The following is a 19,097-nucleotide window of genomic DNA, read 5'->3' as shown; positions in this document are numbered from 1 at the left end:
TCTGCCTAAAACAGACGGAGGAGGAGGCGGACATTAATTAAGAACTTGTCACAATGAAAGTGGCATTCTCAGTGGCAATGGGAATGGAAAGAAGAGATTAGAAAGACTTAGCCTCAGGTGGGACAGAAAGCTTCACCTTTCCATTTTCCTTCTGCTCTGACTTCTCCAAAACTTAACATGAAATTCTAATCGCTTAGCTGAGAATGAAAGGCACAAAGGGAAGCCAACTCACACTACATCAGCCATTCAGAGCTCTCTTATCTTGAGAGATTTAGGCACAGTTTGGGAATGGCAGAAGCTGAAAGTTTATTTTGTCTGTTATTAGACCTCCTCAAAACATCTGGTTTCTGTAGGATGACTATTATTAATATTATATTTCAATTGATTTTCTATCAGGGATATCTTCCTGTGTTATTGAATATTTCATGAAAATATGATTGTTCAGAAGCTTTTGCCATGGGTATGACGTACTTGACTTAGCCATCCTTTATTGCACATTTAGTTTATTCTGAGCAATTTGCTTCTATTAATGTTAATTCTCTGAATTTAGTCTTATGCAAGTCTTTATATTTCAGAAAATTTCCACAGGACAGGTGGCTAATAGTAAAATTGATAGATTTTTAAAAAATCCTATATTTTTGTTTTGAACTTTTAACATATTCTTGATATCTGTAAACTAATTACTTCCAGAAAATTTGTACTAACCTACAAGTAAATATTTTCTAATTTGATGGGGAATAACATGTTGAGAGTTTATTTTAGCTGCTCTTTGGTTATTAGTAAGGTTAAATATACATTTTTTACCTGTGTCTGTGTGTGTGTGTGTATATACATATATATGTTTTTATAGTCCATTACTAAGTCTTTCTTTTCTGAAGTTTCTGATCACAATATTGACCATTTAATTTCCATTAGAATTCTGTTTTCTATGGATTTATAAAAGTTTTTTACACACACACGTAATATCTTTTATACAATGACAAATGAAGTAAGACAGGTGGGGAATCAAGAGAAAGAACTAACATAAAAGATATATATTTATGGTAATATATGTTGCAAATATTTTTCCCAATTTGTTATTTGCCTTTGACTTTATGGGTTTTATTCTATTTTAGTTTACTTATTTTACTTTTTAAATTAAACTAATTGATTTTTATTTCAAAATATTACAGGAGTACAAACACTTTGGTTATGTAAATTACCCTTGCACCTCCTGACAAGCATGCCCATCCCCCAGACAGTACACACCATATCTGTTATGTGTGGCTTTACCCAAACCCTCCACCCCCTCCCACCTGCCTGACACCCTATGAATGTTACTTCCCATATGTGCACATAAGTATTGATCAATTGGTACCAATTTAATGGTGAGTACCTGTAGTGTTTGTTTTTCCATTCTTATAATTCACTGAGAAGAATGGGCTCCAGCTCCATCCAAGATAATACAATAGGTAGTTCATCATGTTTTGTGGCTGAGTAGTACTCCATGGTATATATATACCACATTTTATTAATCCACTCATGTATTAATGGGCACTTGGGTTGTTTCCACATTGTTCTAGAACTCTTATGGTTTCAAGCCTTAGGTTTAACTCTTATCCACCATAAGTTGATTTTTGTGAGAGGTGAAAGGTGAGAATCCTGTTTCAGTCTTCAACATGTGGCTATCTGATTTTCCCAGCACCATTTATTGAATAGGTATTCTTTTCCCCAGTGTATGTTTTTGTTTGCTTCATCAAAGATCAGATGGCTATATGAGGATGGTTTTATATCTGGGTTCTCAGTCCTGTTCCATTGGTCTATGTCTCTGTTCTTGTGCCAGTAGCATGCTCTTTTCATTACTAGAGCTTCATAGTATAGCTTGAAGTGTGGTAAATTGATGCCTCCCAATTTGTTCTTTTTGCTTAAGGTTGCTTTAGCTACCCAGGGTCTTCTCTGGTTCCATATGAAGTATACAATTATTTTTTCTAGATCTACAAAAAATAATGTTGGTATTTTAAAAGGGATTGCATTGAATATATAGATCATTTTGGGTAGTATAAATACTTTAACAATGTTGATTCTGCCAGCTCTATTTTATTTTTGATATAGAGACATTTTATATGTTTCCTTAGCAGCCCAAAGAGCACAGTAACAAACAAACATTCCAGCATCTGATTGCATGGGAGTGAAACTTGTCTCTAACATCCCTGTGCTGTGTGATTTTGGTCAAATTACTTTAATTCTTCTCTGCCTTATTTTTCTCTTCTACCCAAGGAGCATTGTAATTACTCCTAGGTCATTGGTGATGATGAGGTTTTAGCAAACTGATACTTATAGAAGGCACAAAGAATGATGTCTGGCACATACCAAGCACTCAATAAGTTAAAGTAGCTAGTGTCATATAGCAAATAGATTAGTCTATTTCTTTGTGATTTCTCCCACGGATTTTGTGTTCAGAAAGTTCACATCCATAGAAAAACTATAAAGTATTTCTTTATCTCTTGTTTTGTTTTCTTTATAATCTATTTACTTATTAATTTAATTCTTTCATGCACCAGAAATTATTTCAGTATATGGTAAGAGGTGAGTTAACTTGATTTTTTTCCCCAAATGTAAATGTTTTCTTTTGTCAGTTAACCCATTGTTTCTCTCTCATTTGTTTGTGTAATTCCTTTATCACTGACAAGTTTTTATATACAGCTGGTTCTGTTTCTGGAATCTCTGTTCTATTCTGTTGTCTTCTGAGTTCTATCCTAGTGCCATATTGAAAAAAAATCAGTATAAGTTTTAATATTTAGTAGGTGAATTCTGATCACATCATTTTCAAAATTCTCTTAGTTATTTTTAACTGTTAAGTAGTCCAGGTGAACCACTGTAACATATTAAAAATATCACTGGTATTTTGAATAGGCTTATACTGATCTATAAATTGATTTAGGGAGAAGTGACACTTGAAATATTTAATATCTTCTTTACAAAATCTTCTTTTGTATCTCCCAATGAATTTTTAGTGTTTTCATAAAGCTTCCCACACACTGCTTGATATTATTAGCAGTTAATATTTTTTGCTTGTTGTAGAAAGAATTTTCTCCCCTTGTTTGGGAGATGTAAGAGAAAACAAGTTACTGTCAAAATTCTCAACTTAGCCTGAGTTTTCTTCACGTACAGTGTCTTCGTGTGTTCTTTTTGCAAAATGTTGGGATTCTGAATCAGGGATTACCTACAAACATCATTTAAACAGAGTTATTTTTACTAATTAAGCGCATTTTTATTGTAGCTCAACTACACACAAGGCTTGTTTGCAAAGATAGAAATGGTTCCTGCTCTACATTGTTTACATTAGATAATTGATTCAATGACAGCTGTGATAAGCATTAGGGAGAATGGACAGTGAACAAGATGGGGCTCTAATTTGGGCCCAACATCATGTAAGGTTAGAGCAGGTATTCTCTAGGAAGTGACATTTGCACTGGAATCTGAGGGATCAATGGGAATTAACTAGGCAACTGGTGGATGTTCCTGACAGAGGAGCAGGCCAGAACCCAGGATGTTCAGGGAATTAAGACAGGGCCTGTATGCAATGCAGAAATGGGGAGGGAGTATATCATAGGAGTCTGATAGAAGCTACTGAGAGGTGAGAAGAATGGTTAGACTCTCAGGTGAGGGCTGGAGCTCCTAGGAAATGAGAAGAGATAGAGGTGAAGCTTTGTCTGGAAACCTGAAACACGGGCAAGTATTTTTCAGGCTAATAGATTTGGGGAGTGGTTGGGAAGCTGTAAGACTTACAACAATATTTTAGGACATATATTATGATCATCTCTGTTTTAAGGATAAGAAAACTAAACAATTAGCTTAGGATCAATCACTTAGCTAGACAGTAACAGAGTTAACCTGTCAATTTAAGTATGTTCTGAATTAACATTATTTGCCTCTTTTAGTCAAATTTGGTGGAATAAGGAAGACTCAGGGAATATTCTTGACAAATAAAAAACCCAACAACCTATAATGATAAAAAATAATACTTTCTTATGTTAGTATATTTCACAGGGCATAGTCACAGACATTATCTCTTGTGATCCTTCTACCAGCCCTATCAGTTAGACAAGGTATGCATTATCATCTCTGCTTCATAGAGAGAAAGAACAGTCTCAGCGAGTGTATTTAGGTACAGTGCTCACAAAGTACGCCTGCCTTTCTCAGCATGGATATATAGTTCCCATAGGGTAATGAAATGGTTTGTTGTATTTTAGCTTGTCATTGTATCTTAGCACCAGGGCACTGCCATCATTTTGCTGTCCTTGAAAGCAGTTCAATTTCTGCATTTAGGACTGAAATTACAGCGTCTCAAAGCTAAATTTAAAAGAGCAATTTACTGCTGTCCCCATGAAGAAACAGAACCAATCAATGTAATAAAAAAAAATTTAAGATCATTCTGTACTTTGTACAGTTGCTGTGGCAGTCGTGTGACTCACAGGGAGCAGCAAACTACCTGCCATTGTGGGATATTTAGAAAGCAGAACAGAGCTTGGCCTCAGGCGGGTACTCAAGAAATGCATGTTAGACAGATAGATGGAGAAAGGAAAGTGAATGGAAGGGTGAGGAGGAGGATGGAGGGACGGTTGCTTCCAGGAATGAGAGATGGTGACCTGTTTCTCAACATCATGGCTTTTATCGTCTTCAGCATTTTCTGCTAAGAACAAGTCCTTTGTCATTGGTTTCAACAGCGTTTTTTATTCCAGTTTTTACCTGAAAGAAGGATAAGAGCAGACAGGTAGAAAATGTTAAAATCAAGGGCAGCCTTTTGGTTTGGAAATCTCCTTCCTAAGGGAGAGAGGTGTTTCAGAGTAATTATCAGACTCAAGCTCAGACCCTCCCGCTTCCTTTCTAACAGATCCAGTGGGTTAGTCCTCAAGTCCCATCACACCTCCCTTTAGGGGACATTTCGAAACTGTCCCTTAATTTCCATTTATGGGCTGGGTGTGGTGGCTCACACCTGCAATCCTGGCACTCTGGGAGGCTGAGGCGGGTGGATCATTTGAGCTCGGGAGTTTGAGAGCAGCCTGAGCAAGAGCGAGATTCTGTCTCTACTAAAAATAGAAAGAAATTAGCTGGACAACTAAAAATATATAGAAAAAAATTAGCCGGGCACGGTGGCACATGCCTGTAGTCCCAGCTACTCGGGAGGCTGAGGCAGCAGGATCACTTGAGCCCAGGAGTTTGAGGTTGCTGTGAGCTGGGCTGACGCCATGGCACTCTAGCCCAGGCAACAGAGTGAGACTCTGTCTCAAAAAAAAAAAAAAAAAAAAAAAATCCCATTTATATTCTTGTCGCAGTTGCTCAAATCCCTGTCATCTCATTTCTGGGCTGTTACGCTAGTGTCTCAACTGTTCTATTTTCTTTATGTTTTTCCATTATATCTTGCATACACCATATTCAAACTAAAATTTAAAAACTAACTTTGTTGTTTCTTCTGTCTTCCAAAGCTTTCAGTGGCTGTTCATAATAAAGCCTAAATTTCTTATGCTGGTCTGCTAAGCCTTCCATAATGAGGCCTTCATATTTATCTCTGCATAAACCTACTCGAAACTGAATGGTCTCTTCCCCAGAACATGTTTTACCATCACCTTCCACCACTCATTATTTTGTCCTGTATTTACTGCGAACCTTCTGTGTAGGCTATAAGCTAGACTGTGAGCATCAGAAAAAGACAGAATATGAAAAGACAAACTCCTCTCCTTGGGGAGCTCCATTTCCTGGGATATACAGATAAGCCGTTTGATTAGAGAGTGAATGTGCTGCAATAGGATAAGAACAAGATAGTAGAGAAGCTCAGCAGAGAGACACCGCCAGACTAAATTGGAAACTTCCTTCTTTAAATCACCTCTGTATATCTAGCTCAGTACTTCCTGTATTATTAATATAATTTCATATGTACCCTGTTTTATAATAATTCATTACCTCTGAAATCAGAGCTAGAGTCTTATTCACCTCTGCCTCCTAAAAACCCAGTTCAACACCAAACACACATCAACACATGCAACAGTGAGCAGTTACTGGTTATGGGAGTTGCTATGCTGGATGTTTATATACATCTTCCCAGTTGATTTCTACAATGCAATGGGCATTATTAATATGTTAGTAATACCCCTATTTTACACAGTGATATCAAATACCTTGACCAATGATTATTAAGTGGAAGAGCCAGGATTAGAACTCTAGTCAGTTCTGATGCCAAAGATTGAATCCCTTCTAAATATTAACATATGAATGATTTAGTGATGAAGGAATGAATGTTTCTCTGTGGGTGCTTTCTTTTCCCCTAGGACTTCCTAAAGCCTTAGAAGAAGTCACACACATCCAAAAATTATTTTCTTTTCCTTTAAAGTGACAGTTGTTCAAGTTGAATTGATAGACGTGAAAATTAGTCAATTTGGAGAAATCATAAGCTCCAGGCACGTGCAAGGTGGTGAGACAGACGAGTGTGATGGGTGGGTACTAGATGTTGATCCTGAAAGGGCTGGGAATGGAGCCCACATGATTATGTAGAGGGAATCACATTATGTGTTCTGCTTCAGTGACCGATAAAATAATGGGGTCAGGGGTAACAATTCCAGGGGAAGGAGATGGTTGCTTTTTGGAGGGCTCCACCAAATTCCCTTTCTTCCTCCCCTAGCCTAGCTATGTCCTCTGAGAGGTGATATCTTCTCTTCTCATCTTTCTCCAGGTACAAGGTCTTTAAAGGGATGGGATTATAAGGGAAGAAGCTTGCATGTGCAGAGGGAAAATGAGCTGCACTGGGTTTGGCAGGATTTGGTAGCTGTTCCCTGCCGGCCACCATAATAAAGTAAGGGAATGGGAATTATGCGAATGAACAATATTAGTCTGTTGGCTCATCCGCTTCCACTCATCTGAGTAAATCCTTGGGCTCAGGGAAGGTTGTATAGCCTTCGGGGCTTTTAAAAATCTGGTGATGTTGACTTGGCTGAAGCAAACCTTGAAGATACACTCTGAGTAGTAGTTATTCAGAAGAAGGAGCTATGGTAAAGTGGAAAGAACATGGAATTTGACTTCAGGAAGTTCAGGCGCTGACTGTGGCTTGGCCTCTTACCAGCTGTGTGAACCTTTTTGAGATTTAGCTTATTGTCTGTAAATGAAGGTAAAATACCTGCAGAAACCTGGTTTTGAGGATTAAAACAATTTTACTTGTAAAAGAGTCCAAAACATGAGAGAAGGTCCCTATCTTTTCTTGTGTAAACGCCCAAGGTGAAGAATTCTTCCACCTTCACTCCCACCCCAGGAGATTTCAATGGAGATTTGTCTTTAATGATAGATAGAAATAAGTGATTAGGGCTAGGACCCTCCCAATAAACAGTTGTATAATAGAGATCCAAACTATAAATGTGTAAATTATCTCCAGCCTCTTTCCTTGGACATTAAGAAAAATTCTGGCATTTCCTTCTCTTCTAGGATATGGTTGGTCAAGTCCCCTTTACAGTTCTGAAGACTACTGGAATTGACCAAATATTTAATGGTTTTTCTCTTTCTTTTGTAACTCTATAACTGTTATCTATTGCACTTATTTACTATACACAAAGAACTGAACTCTTGTCCCAAACTAATAAAGGATGTATAGTGCATTAAGAGACAAGGGTATGCACTGATATCAAAATACTGTGAGAATTGTCTGTCTGAAAACTGTTTGCATTTTGTTTGAATAATAAAAGGAAATTGCTCATAAGTTCTGCCTCAGTTCAGCAAAGAGAGTTGTCATCTTATTTTACCACAGTCCTCCATCTGGAACCTAGGTGCTATAACAAAATGAGACTAAGCTAACCCCTAGGCACATTTGTACCAGGTACTCACTCTGGGTGGAAGCAGCCTGGCAACTCAAGGAGTAGTGTAGGCTTGATTCTAGCCCTTCCTGGGTCAGTGATCTTGTATAAAAAACTAGACCAGTGTTCTTGGTGGTCATCTGATTAATGTGATGATAGTCCCCCCTTCCCCTTTAAAGCTTTTGTCTGCTGATATCCATAGAGGGTGATTGTGCACTGCATGCAAACTCCTATAACGATGCTCCTCGACTTGTGATCGGGTTATGTCCTGATAAACCCATTGCAAGTTGGAAATATCAAAAGTTGAAAATGCATTTAATACACCTAAACTACTGAACTTCATAACTTAGCTTAGCCTACCTTAAACATGCTCAGAACACGTATATTAGCCTGTGGTTGAGCAAAACTATCTAACACAAAGCCTATTTTATAATAAAATGTTTACTATCTTATGTAATTTATTGACTACTGTAATGACAATGAAAAACAGTACCATATATCACTAACCTGGGAAAAGATCAGAATTCAAAATTTGAAGTATGGTTTCTACTGAATACAAATCACTTTTGCACCATCTTAAACTCTAAAAATCATCATAAGTCAAACCATTATAAGTCTGGGACTGTCTTATATCAAGTAAGTATGGCTCAAAGACTTCTCAGAATTATGAAGAAAAAAATTGATTAAGGTATTAACAAAAATGTATTGAGTACCTACAATGTGATAACCATTGAGATAGGTACTTTCAAAAATGTTTCCTTTGATCCCCGTAGTAGACTTGGGGATCCACTATGTTAGATATCTACTGTGTAAGTTATTATTGTCCCTAGTTTACAGCTGAAGAAATCATGGTTCAGAGGTGAAATAAAACCACACAGAAGACAAATATCACAACAGAATTTTGACTTGAAGTCTTTTCCAGTCATGTTCTTTTTTTATAGCATTATGCTGCCTTAAAACATCCTGTCTGTGAGATGTCAAATTCCCTCCATCCCAAGGCTTCTCCCACATTACAATGTAGCTGGTTTATAGATAATCCCCCCAGAGTGAATACATAGGAGATTAGGCTAATACTAAACTGTACAGCATTGTTTTAATTTGGGTAACTTTTTTTTAATTTTCTTGATTGATTATATCTTTATTTGTCAGCAAAGTGAACTGGTCAAAGAAAATAAACACTGACTCATTTGATTTACCAGCATCCATTAGGCAATGTGCCCAAGAAGAAATCTATTTATTTATTAGTTCAATCATTCATTCAACACATAATCATTTATTGATGCCTTGTTAGACTTGGCGAGGCATCATTCAGAGTTTATGAAGATAAATGGAACTACAATAAAGAATTTTGCTCAAGTGGGGAATACAATCATGTCAACAAATAATTGTGATACTCATCCTTCAAAACTCTGCAAAGATGTTGTCATCTCTAGGCTCCACCTTGGATTTTACTAGATACTCATCGTTTGTGTTACCACAGCACATCACGTATATTGCTTTGTTAGCATTTAGCCACATGATATTGGAATTTTCTCATTATTTTTTATCTCCCTACTCATGAGCAAGGACTTTCTCCTATCTTTATACATTCCATACCTTATCCCATATCTGCCATATACTTGTGACTATGAATATTTGGGGAATTATGTCATATAGTACTAAAGCAGAGATGTACCAGCTTCAATAAAAGCATAATGGATTAAGATTTGCTTAAAGAGTTGGAGAAAATTCTCAAAGGGGGAGAAAAGGATATTCAACAAGTACTATAGTGTAAAGTTGAAAAGAACTATAAAAGAAAGAAGAAAAATGTAAGGCGGTATAGTCAGAGTATATGGCATGGGCAAAGAGAGTCAGAGAGTTATAAACGTGCCTAGTTGCTAAGGGAATGGCAAATGGTCTGACAGGCAGGAGTGAAGGGTAATTAAGCACAGATAGAAAAGAATGGCACTGGGTAGGTACATTGAGGGCAGATTTTCTTTAAAGGAGTTGTATAGAAGGGTTAGAGTCTAAACTATGTTGTGTGGGCAATGAGGGGCTATAGAAGATTTGCTAGGAAGGGGGCTGACACATTGGATGGGTATTTTTGAAAAAATCACTCAGGTTTCAGTTAAGCCCCTTGACATTCATTTTTCTGTTCTTTGGATTTTCTTGGTAGGATGCAGGGATTATACTAGGGAAGTTAAGTTGCAAGGAGGCAGTCATGATAGGCATCACCATCTAAACTTATACTTTTATTTTCTTAGTTTATTTTAAGAAGAGTCCTCAGTTCCCCTGAATTCTTGAATAACTTTTGGAAAAATAATAACCAAAGCACAAAAATACCTTCTTCATTGTACACTCAGCAGTTTGGGTTAGGCAGTACTCCCTTCTTTTCTTCCTCTGTCTCTGGACCTGCACACTTATCATATTCATTTTCTTATGGATTTGCTTGTTTGTGTTACATGTTGGCAAATGACTGTATAATTACTGGGTCATATCAACTTCCTGGCAGTATTACATTATGAAAATAGCATGAGTTTGGCTCATTTACACAATATATAGCTTTATAAAATTGTACATATTTAACTGGAGTTGGCCATTGCTACCATTAAAGCTCACCATTAGGTACACCAGGATAATATAGTGCAACAAGTTTTAACTAAAGTCAGAACGCTTGTATTGAGTTCCAGCTCTACCAGTTCATCCACAGAAGGGAAATTATGCTAACTTCCTTCTTTCTTTCTCAAAGTATTTCAGTGTAAAATACATGAGCAGATGAAAAAGCCATTTTAATTTGCAAAGCTGTTACCACATCATTAAGTTAACACTTAATGACTAAGTGCCTAGGTTTTAGACTCAGAAAATGGGCTCAAATCCTGGTTCTCCTTTCCTCTGTGACTCTGATGACTCAAACATTAGATCTTTTGTTATAATACCGCAGTTTCCTGAAATTCTGTATTTTTTTAAGTCTATTGTCTCTCTAGTTTTCAGATTAGGTAGTTTCTACTAATCTATATTCAAATTCACTGACATTTTCCTAGGCCCTCTTCATTTTTCTGTTTAGCCTATCTATTGACTCTTCTATTTTGGTTGTCGTATTTTTCAATTCTAAAATTTCTAATTGGTAGTTCTTTATATTTTCTATTTCATTTCTGAAACTTTTTTTCTTTTTTTCCAGCTTTCGAAGATTAGAAAGGAAGAAAAACATAGAAAGAGTGAAAATATAGGGGTAAATACAATAGACTTTCTTCTCTTGGGTTTTCTAAATTATGCTTGAGAGTTGAAGCAAAAATTATAACACTGTTCGATGTGGTTATTAATGTATGTAAAAGAAACATTTAAGATAATTATATTATAAATGGGGGAGGGTAATGGGGTATAAAGGGAGATAAATTTTCTGCAATTAACTAGAGCTGGTAAAATGACAACATAGCAGACTGTGATAAGTTATGTATGTATAATACCTAAAGCAACCACTAAAAAAGCTATGTGAAGAGATATACTCAAAAACACTATATAGGTCAAAACAGAATTCTCGCAGATGTTCACAGAACACATAGAAAATCAGGAAAAATAAAACAGAAGTGAGCAAACAAAAATAACAAAATGGATTCCATATATATAACACTCTTAAATGACAAAATTATAGAGATGGAAAACAAAGTAATAGCTGCCAGTTTTTATGTATGGTAGGAGGGGGTAGCCTAAGGGAAGTCTTAGGGGTGATAGAATAGTTCTGTATCTTGATTGAAGTGATAGTTACACAAACCTATACATGTGATAGAATGGCACAGAACTATACACCTTTGGGGGAAACTGGGTAAAGAGTACATGGGATCTCTTATTACTATCTTTGCAATTTCCTGTGAATCTATAATCATTTCAAAATAAAAAGGTTTAAAAAGTAGTAAATATTAAAAAAAATATGGTATTGTGTCTTCTGAGTTCTAGCTCAGCTTGCCTTCCCTGCATTACAGGGCTATTGAAACAGATAGTAGTAACACATTAGGGATATATAGAAAGTCCCATACATCTTACATACTAATTTTCATTTTTTGAAATTACCTAACAACTTTGTCAATTATCCTTTACCTATTGCATCTATGGTTGCAACGTCTGAGCTCTCCTTCTTTCAACTATCCTATGAATATTTTCCTGATTTTACCAGCCCCATGTTCGCATTCACATACAGACCATCAAGTTTCCCCCCATGCCACTTAAGATAATCATATAAGGTTTAGTGCTTTTTGCTGTATCATATTTGCTAGCCCTATTCACCTAACCGATTTGTAAGTTCTGTAAGATCAGTTACAAGTGTCATATTTTTTCTGTCTATATACCTGACTCAGAGATTTTGCTAAATCCTTTATAGGCTATGCAATGATAGTCAGATGCATTCATTAGAAAATTGTTTGCGAAATTTTGAAAAGCAAACCCTTTTCAAAATTGACTTAAATGGCATTTTAAAGGCACATTTCTCAAAGGATTTAAATATTGGCCTCAAGAAATATCTATTTCCTACTGCCAAAATTTTAGCCACAGCATTTAGCACATCTCTTGCTTTTAGAAAAGAAACTCCAACTCAAATTGGTTTGAACAATAAAGGGAATATTCATGAATGTAACTGAAAGTTTAGGGATAATTCAATCAAAGCCTGATCCAGGGCCACTGATGCCAACAAGGATCTGATCTTCTGATCTCTGCAATGTTAGGTTCTGCCGTAAGTTTCACAAAACACCCTGATCACTCCAGGCTGTCTAATTGTTGCAAAATGGCTGCTGCAGTTCCAGTCCTGACACATGTTCCCACACTCTCTGGAAAAAGAGAGTTTTCAAAGAAAAAAGAGGAATCTGTTCTTTCTCAGGTTACCCAGCAAAAGTCACTTTGCTTTGCCTTGACTCTGACTGGTTCCTGTTCCCATTTCCAAAATTTATACTTCAAGTGAGAGGGCTTAAATACATGAGTTATTTTTAGCAAGTCTTACACCACTCCTGGATCTGCCCATGGGAATCAGTAGTACCCAAATTAAGTGGCTGAGAATATGTGGTTAATGATTTCTTCAGTGCAAACTTTGGGTACTGTTGGTGGATGGAAAGGGATGTGGATGCTGAGAATGTGACCAACAATGTCCACTGCAAAATACTGGAAAAAAGCAATCATGGAAAGCAAAGACTGTAGCTGAGAAAGCCTCCCAGATCCCTCTTATTTGGAGCTGGGTCAAGAGTCAGAAGACATGGTTTTCAGGTTTGATTTTGTCTTTCGTTGCAATGGTCAAAACAACTAATTTTCTGTTTCTCCTTTTAAATTTTATTTAGATGGAAATAATGCTTCTGTATTCAATGATAGTGAGGATTAAATAAAATGTTGATTGCATATGTGTTTTAAAATCTGTATTTGGAGTTGAATAAATATAAAATGACTTTATATATCTTCCACTATATGCTTGCATGTTGGTACATTTATTAAATATATATGTATTTATCCTATCATTTGTTGTTTTCTGTTTCTTAGAGTTTGTTGAACTCACATTTTTATCTTAAAAAAACAGAAAATAATATTTGTGAGAAAACATGTACCATTTTCTCTTCAGCTAAAAAGACAGAACAATTTTACTGTTTGTCAGTGAAGAAAAGTGTTTGCAAGAAGTGGATATCTGTGAGATATTTTATATATGCTAGCTCATTAAATTCTCCCCCAAATCCCATGAGGCAAATACTATTAACCCAAATTTACCAAAAAGGAAACTGAGTGGAAGTATCTTATCACACATTAGTAAACAACAAATCTAGATTCAAACTCATGTCAGCCTAACACCAAGTTTCTGCTCTTTCCACGGCAGAATGTGTTTGTTACAAGGAAAATCTGAATTCCCTCAGAGCAAAAGTATATTGAGTTTTAAACAAATATCCCCCCAAAATTCAGATTTTCTAAAAGGGCATTTTTAGTGTTCTTAACTGTTGGATAGATATTCATATTTTAGTGTTTAAGATTTCAGAGTTTAGCCTAATCATCTTGCCATCTGCTATGAGATGATGAGCCCATCTGTCATAATATTCAAGACAGTATCAGATTCCATTTATTCTATAAGAAGACAATAACTTTTGAAATACCAAATTTGAATATGTTTGATTACAACATTGTGTTATGGAGAAATTGCAAAGCTTGTTCCATATAGTTGAATGACAGCTGACGTTTTAGCATTGATATGATGATGATGAGGGCAGCCAAACTGGGAAATCTAGACTCTCAAAAGCTGATTTGGTGATTTTTCAGATCTGGTATTACGGCCTCTCTCTTAATGACTCCTGTATTATGTTCAATAATACACATTCTCTAGAAATCTTGGAAGTAATATTCTTAGCATTTCACAAAGTGCTTTCAATTCCATTACTCATATAGTCCTCATTTAATATAATTATACCTTATTAATCTTACCCTTATTCTATTTATGTTATTCCATTCTATGTATTTTCTCTATTTATTTGGAAATAACCAAGCCATGTTCTAAGCGGAGTTGCCAATCATTTGTTTTTAAAAGGGAAACGTGGATCATGAGAATGTCCAGTCTGGGGACCATACATGGGCTATTACAGAGGAAAAACAGGTGATGCATCCTTATTTTTTGATCAAATGAGTTTAAAGAAATGGGTTCTTGGGTTTTAACATGAGTTGACTCATGAGTGTTTTAAGGCAGGATTGGTAAGAGTATCCTCTCTTCACCCCAATCTTGTTTACTTAACCCTAGAGTTATCTAGGTTATAAAAATAAATTAAAATCCCCCAAAGAATACTTCCTTAATTTTCAAGATTAATTCAATTCTCAAATAGGTATGAAACATCACCTACCGACCCCATTTTCTTTTATTCTGCTCCATTTTAGAAACAAAGTTCTCAATAACTGTTGTCAAGCAAATTTAACCTTATGCTTGAGTAACTTAGGATCTCAGGACACCAAATATGTGTTAATGTACAGGTTCGTGGATGACATATAGGAATTCAGGTCAGTTACAGAATTTAGTTTAACAGACAAATCTGGCTGTCTTATGTTTATTTTTCTTCTACTCCTATCCCAACTCCTGCAAAGACTCTAGGAAAACTCTTTTTTAGCCCCTAGGTATTAAGAACAACAACAAGCAGATTGACACTATGACCTCTATATCCAGGCAGACCCTAGCATCCTGTGCTAGAAACCTCCCTTACTCCTTTACCTGTGTAGTACCAGTATTTTGGTTATTTCAGCCCTTGTCTTCTTCTCTGGTATTTTTGTTACTTCTTGCTAAAGGAGTCAGCCTAAATGGCTGTGTTTATATCAGCTGGCCTCTGCCTTTGGCCAAAGATGATTGGCTTTAATATGGAGACTGACTCAAGCTAAGCCAGATAGATGGATTCTTCCTTCCCTCCTCCCTTTCTCCTCCCTTCTCTCCTTCCTTTCTTCCTTTCTTTTAAAAGAAGAGCCACAAACTGTCCCCACATGGCTTTGGACACTAAAAAAATAAATTCTGTGAGAGTCTAGGGTGGGAAAATGAGGAGAAAGGCTCTGAGTTTAATACCTGGACTCTTGGAGAGAAATCACAGCCCTGATTGAGACAAGCTTGTAGTGAGAACTTCTAGTTTCTGACAACTTTCCAAATGCAGACAGTAATAGCCTGGACAGAAGCTGTACCAGTGTTCAACACAGAGAATTGGGCTTCCCATCCCTGTTTCCTTTTCCATACCTTCCTTCATCAATGCATAAGAGGAATTGAGAAGTACTGAGGATAAAACACAAATTATAAGCAGAGAAACTGATAGTAATGGTGATGTTTGTGGAGGAGGTAGGGAGAAAATTGTGAATTTTGAATCCTTCCAAAAGTAAACTTCACTCCAAAGGGCATCTTGTAACCAAGCAGAAAGGAAGTAGAAGCAAGAGATGATGTTATTGCAGAAGAGAAGCATCTCTAAACACTTGGTGAGGTGGATCTGGAGTTCAGAGCTTGACACACTTGCAGAGTGGCGTCCTGTCCACACCCACCCAGCACCTGCTATTACAGTAGACTGAGCCCTGCCTTTGGAGATCCTCGTTTGAGTGTATGTATTATATGATCTTGGACAGAGTCACTTGACTTTTTGAATTCTCAGTTTCATTTCCTTTTAAGTGCAGGTCATACCAACTATCTCCCTTTCATGACCAAATTTGTTGTGAATATCAATAGAAATAATACAAACATTTCTAATGCAAATATTTATTTCGAATAAATAAAACTTAATTTGTCAAGTAATATAAACAGCTGAGTTATTATATTTAAGAAACAAAAAAACAACTATGTGGCAAAGGGATTATATATTAGTCTGAATTCTGAAGAAAAACACTACCGTGCCTAAGATAATGGGAAAACCTGACAAAAAGATGAAAAGATATTAAATGCACCCCCATGCTCTTTGTACCATGCAGCACTGCAGAGGCTGTTAAATCCCCAGAGTAATGATCACTAAATAATCAGAGGCCATTCTTCTTTACTTCATAGAACAAGTTCTTCTTGTAATTCCTTAATCACAAAGGAAGACATGGGTAGCAAAACATATTATGATTTTACCTTGAGTGATTCTACAGTAAATTAAAGTCTTTGGTATTTTATGCTTAAAATGATGATCCTTTTTGATAATTATTGCTATTCAAAGAGAAAGGGAAGGAAGGAGGAAGAGAGACATAATGAGAGAGAGCAAAAGAGAGAAATGAGTTAGCCTTATCCAAAAACAGAAACCTTTCTTATTCCTCCAACACCAGGTTCAAAAGCAAGTATTATTCTTTTAAATTTAAAGTCCTAAATTCTTTTCCTTTAAGCATAAGTACTTTTATATTGAGTCACTTTCTAAAGGAGATGGACACCATACTTATGGATCTGATTTAAAAATCTCAAGTTTGCATTTTAGATTTTTTTTTTCTTATTTCACATTAAGGGTAAGAATCTTTGCCAACTGCACTCAATTACATCCTTTTGTATTTCACAGTAAAAGAGCAAAGTAGTTGGAAAAAGTTTGTATGACTCATTTTTTCTTTCTTCCTTTTTTTTTTTTTTTTTTTTGTAACTCCAAAGTTTGGAAAAACTCTCTCTTCTAATTAATTCTTTCTGTTAACATACTTCCACCTCCAGCATCCTGATGATCTTCTCCATCTCCAGGTCTGAGTTGTGTATTTATAGCAGTCCTAAAATGTGTCACATACCTAATAAAGATGATCCCATATAAGCCTAAGAAAAAACTTACAATGTAGATATTTTCCCCTATTTTACAGGTGTAGGAAACTGAGGATCTAAGAAGTCAAGAATTATCCTGAAAATCCCACAGGTAGTAAATGACAGAGCTAGAATTTGAACCCAGGTATTTCTTCCTTTAAAGTTCTCCATACTGCAATACTTTCTTTTCACCTGGGAATAAAAATAAGAGAGAGGTTATTTATATTCTAACTGGAGACAGAGCTGGAGAGAAAGTGCTGGGAATACAGAAATAAAAACACTTTACATTCATTTCCCTTACGGTATTTCATAGTCCAATAGTGGAGGCAGGTGCAGACATAGACTGATAATTGCAAAATTCTGTGACAAAACAATCATATCATCTAAAATTTATTAAGTGTACCCTATTTGTGAAGCACTGTTCTAAGTGCTTACTTGTGTTGATTCATGTTAAATGATCAAAGAGTTCAGGAGGGGTATGACGAGTGAAGAAAAGGAAGAAGCAGTTCTGTTGAGGGAATCTATGGCATCACCTGAAGAGCAGGATCATTAGACTAGGCATTGAAGGATGGGTAGGTTTGGGTGGAAATATTGCAAACAAAGGGAATAATAACATGTGCAAAGGCAAAAAGATGTGGAAAAGCTTGGACATATGGTTTTGCCCATGTGGAAGGAGCAGATGAGGCAGTGGGATGGATAGTTTGAACAGATAGGCAGGGCTCAGATCCACAGAGGCCATGCATGTCACACTGTACTTTGGATTTTACTTTATTGGCAGTGGGAGTCTATTAAAGGTTTTAGGTTGATGAATGACATCGGACCTCAGCCCCCTGATCACACCAACCATAAATGCTGAGGTCATGAGACAGAGCTAGAGGGCACTGTTCTTTCTAGGTCAGAGTGCTGAAACCCCAAGACTTGGACCAACCTTTGATTGTACCAATACAGGGGTTGAAGCTTCCCCAAATCATACGTCTTCAATGACCAAGGGTTATGGTCTGTCTCCTAGAGCCTGATAACAGACCAGCTAGATCCCTATGTGCTGCCTCAGATTGTGACGGGCAGCAGAAAATCCACATATTTGCATTTTTTTCTGTCTTCAGAATTTCCCCCAATAGATGGAAGGAAAATCCTGGCATTCATGCTTGTTTAGCCTGTCAGGTAAACATTTGTATAAATCACCCTCTAGAAGGCTTAGTGGAGCACCTCTACTACAAAGTAGACATAGCTTCATTTGCACCCAAGTTGGCTTAGGTGTCGTTCTCCTGAAAGTAAGGGAATAGAACAAAGGGCTTTTGACAGTCTTTCTTGACCCTGTTTCTACAATAGGTCTCTCTTTATTCTGACGTATATGCATCACTTAATTCAGAGCAAAATTGTTTATCTAGCTACAATTTACTCTTCCCATTTTTCTGACTTCAATCAGCAATCTCTTCAGAGCTTGCAGGCTCAGGCAGATGTGGGATCCTGGTGTCATGCACAGAAGCGGCTTGATTATAATCACGTTCCTCTAATGATCTCATTCTAACTAGGCAGCAGCTTGATGCCCCTGTTCCCTTCACAGATCCGCCTTGAGGGCTCAGTTCTATCATCATGACTGGATGTCTTTCTATTTTTGCTTTCTTGTTATTCAATAAAGCTATGGTTTCCTAGTTATTTGGCATCCCTACTTATAAAGCACCCAGCCCATCAAAGGGAGAAAGTGAGTCCTTCATTTCTTTCTTCTAGGAACAATTGGTAAGATAATTGTTCTTGTCTCCATCCCAATTTGTTACCGAGCTCTCTAAGGCACAGCACTGCCTGTAAGAATCCTTTCTGCAAGCCGCTTTCTTTTCTCTTTGTGCCAGTGACGTTGAAAACTTGACTCCTTCATTCCTTCTGAAGCTCATCTCATGTCATTATTCCTCCAACCTCATTTCCCAAGCCAGTTATGATCCCATTATCTCTGCTAACTGGCTATATTATACATATGTAGATTGTTGAAGATGAAGAAATTATGACCTTAATATTTAATTGCTTTTTATAAAGTGGTATTTTTTTTGGAAATCAATCTCTGAGGTGGTGGCATTTCTCTATTATATACCATTCAATGA

At 36.6% G+C, this 19,097-nt stretch overlaps 1 long non-coding RNA gene across 1 annotated transcript in view; it reads right to left on the bottom strand.

Moving 5' to 3' along the window:
• Positions 1-3,282: 3,282 nt before the first annotated feature.
• Positions 3,283-19,097, bottom strand: part of LOC123642242 — a 58,249-nt gene continuing 42,434 nt past the window's right edge. The window contains exon 3 of the long non-coding RNA XR_006736410.1: positions 3,283-4,728. This is a non-coding gene — a long non-coding RNA (uncharacterized LOC123642242). The remainder of the gene's footprint in view (positions 4,729-19,097) is intronic.

This window comes from Lemur catta, chromosome 7, assembly GCF_020740605.2.
Source record: "Lemur catta isolate mLemCat1 chromosome 7, mLemCat1.pri, whole genome shotgun sequence".
Lineage (NCBI taxonomy): Eukaryota > Metazoa > Chordata > Mammalia > Primates > Lemuridae > Lemur > Lemur catta.
Note: the sequence above shows the minus strand (reverse complement) of the source record. Positions and strands in the feature narration are given on the sequence as shown.